This window comes from Drosophila serrata, unplaced genomic scaffold (assembly GCF_035046125.1).
Source record: "Drosophila serrata isolate PLE 108 unplaced genomic scaffold, ASM3504612v1 contig_347, whole genome shotgun sequence".
Lineage (NCBI taxonomy): Eukaryota > Metazoa > Arthropoda > Insecta > Diptera > Drosophilidae > Drosophila > Drosophila serrata.
The window spans coordinates 2186258-2189946 of NW_028257245.1; positions in this window are offsets into that span (position 1 = coordinate 2186258).

The window sequence follows — 3689 nt, forward strand, 5'->3', positions numbered from 1 at the left end:
TTGCAAACTGAGCAATCTCAGTGCTTTATTAATCCACCAACGGCTTCTATGGGTTTGTATGGGGGAATTGAGAGGGGGGAAAATAAAGGATGCTCATCCTTTGGCTGAGGAAAGGGGCTGAGACTGGGTTTGGGTGTGAGTCTTGGGTCCTGGATCCCGGGTCCTGGGTCCGTGGCCAGGTCCACTTTGTTGACCAGTTCTGATCCATGCGAGGGCACGTTCGCACACAACAGGAGCGGAATGAAAGACTTGTGCGCCTTCTAAGATGGTAAAGAAATTTAATTGGCAATTAATTTGGACAATTTCTCAATGTTTAATAAAACTATTTGACTAATTAAACTACTATAAACTTAATTTAGATTTTTTTACCCGAAGCGAAACAACCACAAGCGTTGTAAAGTCCGCAAAATTTACTCAAAATATTATATACAGTGGTGCTTTATAATTTTAAAATTATGCATTTTCATTTTGAATTAAGTCTTTTAAGTTTTTTATTAATTTAAGCTACCTGTATACGTAATAAACTGTTCATTTTATTGCCATAAATCAAGTAGGAAATACCTAAAAATATTCGGCTAAATTAAAAGGAGTATGGACATGGCTAAATTACTTTGGTCCTATTCTTCGATATCTAGAGTCATCCATATTTATTGTAAGCTTATTATGTTATATTCTAGGTTTTAAGGCCTCCCCTTGGTATCTGAGAGCCGGGCCTGGACTTGGGTCCTTTAACTCAGTCAAACATATTTGCCGTGCGTGTCAAAAACTGAGCGATGCGCATTTGTTGACCCCCACGAGTATCCTTTTTTTCCAAAGGATTCTTTTGCCACGCTCTAATTACAAAGATAGCAAGGACCAGACAAATCGACTAAGGAAGACCCTACATTTATTTAAACATTATTAGGAAGATAGAAAACAAGGTTATTTTTATTAAGAGGAAAGATTATAGATTATATATATTATTAATTTTATTTAACAAATTAAGCTTAGCATACATAGTTAAACCTACTGGTAAATTAAAGTGTCCTTCGACTTAAGTAGAATCAACTATGTTGAAGACAATCAAATAGTGTAAATAAAAATAATAAAATTTTATTGTCCATTTATTTGTAACAAGCAAAGTTTTCACCACAAAGTTTGAATATACCCTTCATTCCCTATCAATGCCGGGTATACTCAATCTTTTTTGTCCTTGTCCTCGGAACTGTCACTGGGCATTCGCTTTTTCACTCGTTCTCATAACGACAAAACTTTGAGTGGCAGGCCCGCAGGATGTGCGGCTACTCCTGTATCCTGACGGCGATGGGGAAAAGCTGCGTTATATGTTCGCCTCTGAGACGGCACAAAAAAGAAAACGGAATCAGAAAGCAAAACAAACTAAATGGGAAAATCCTGCCTGAAGTTTGCCGTGGAACAACATCGTTGGCCATCGTTGCGTGGAAAATCAGAGGAAGGCGGAAGCGGAAGTCTTTCCCGCGGATACCTCAACAGGTGCTGGAGAGTTGAATGGCAGGGGTTGGAGTAGAGGATGGAGGCTCTGCGGCCATTCCATTGGATTAAGTTTTGTAATTAGCCGAGTCTGATTGAATTGGAAATCATGTTTGCGAATTAATGAGCAATTAGTTGACGCATTATGAGCGTCTGCACGGCTTGATATGGAGCTGTATTGATAAGATACAGGGTTTCGATGGGATTCTGTACAAATATATATACAGCATATACAAGTTTTTAAGGAAATGCTAAAATTAGGGAATTTAAATGTTAAATATGGAGTTGAAAATATTTTTTTTAAACCCTATAAATCATTCCTAGGGACATTTAAATTTATTATATTTTAAACGCAATAAAAAAAGGTTTCAATTTCAGCATATTATACTCCACTGAAAATAAGTAGAACATAAAGAATTTCCTTTTTGTATAATTTGCATTAAAACCTTTTCTAAGCTACAGAAACAAATGTTAACTCTCCCCAGCAAAATACTCATTTTTCCATTTTTAACTATTTTGTAAACCCAATTTCCCTCAAATATGCATAATAAAAACGAAAAGACCATTCAAATTGAATAAACTAACATTAGAATAATGAAATTCGACTCGAATTTTTGGCTCTAAAGTGTAGGGTGTTTTTTGATAAACTAGCAGGGGATGGCTTTGGGCCCTTTGGCAGGCATAAATCAGAATTCGTGATTGAGTTTATCGCAGCATTTTGGCATTTTAATCTATTTAGCATTTAATTGGCAGCCAAATGACCTGGCTCTGAGACTATGAAATATGCAAAACGCTTTTTAAATCATTTAAACGGCTTTATTATTTATGAATTGCGATGATTTGTGGCACTATTGGCCGGCCTATAGACCGTATCGATTGCCATTGCGACGGCACTAAACCAATTAAATGTGAGTAAACATAACCAGCCATGATCGAAATGTTAGATTGCGCCATAATATATATACAATTTTTATCCTGTGGTTTTCGCAGTGCTTTTTTATACCCACCATTTTCAACTCAATCGGTTTAATTGTTTATGCAGTCCGCGTTTGCCCGGAATGTTAAACAAATTGCGGTATTGCGGACATATTGCATTTTTATCTGCCGTGTATTACGGCCCGTGTTTTTTACCGCGTTTAATTAAAATGATGTATAAACTCTCACGGCCACATGTGAGTATATACATATATCTCTATGTGCCTTGCCATATCGAAACCCGAAACCACAAAATATAAATAGATTGCCCAGGAAGGTCCAGAGCTGCAGCGATTATGTGTACAGATCCAGTCTGGATTGTTATTGCAGCTTTCAGTTATCGGTGTGGATTTTACATTTGATTAAACGTAAATATTGAAGGAAAAACAAGCACTCTTCGTAAGCCATGGCTGCCAGAGTTGGCGAGAGTTCATCAATTTGGCAACAAAAACTGCTGCTTTTTGCGGCTTGTTTGTCGGTAGTTGCACGCCTTTCCCTTGCATTAATTAAAATTTCACGCCAGGCTGCTTGGGGAGCAACAATAACCACAGAAATAACTCAACTTGATAGACGCCGAAGCCGGCAATTAAGCATTCAGAGGCAGGGAAAGGGGCGTGGCGCCCAAGATCGAATCTAAAGCTGTGTGTCTGCCACATCGACAACACAACAGTTGGCCAACTTATCGCCCGGCCAGACACCAAACACGAAAATACCGAATGGCAAAAACCAAACAATTGCAGCTGCAACATTTCGCCAGTTGGCTGAATAATTTTTGTGGGTGGATTGTTGTTGTGCAGTGATGCCAAGGATAAGTTTGTAATCAAATAAATAGCTAGATTTTAAGCGATGTATTTGGTACTAAAGCATAAGTATAAATCTATAAAAAAAAATGTAAAATTTTATTTAAAATCATTTTGTTATGTCTTATGTTTCTATTTATTTGACCAAAAGGGATGCACGGGTATACAAATCTCGGCGTGCCGAAGCTGTTTGTGTTAAATGTTGAACCAAAATATAAATATATTAATTATTATAATGGTACAATTACTATTGTCAATTTCTAGATTACATGGACTGACTACATCGATAAGAGTTAATCGTTCTTAGACTGCCATGAAACCTAAAAGTAGCTCTATTAAAACTTATGTACATATATATATACTTTAAATTTGACATCATAAAGTATCGATATCAAATGTGAATATTTGGACAGGAAGTTTTCAGAC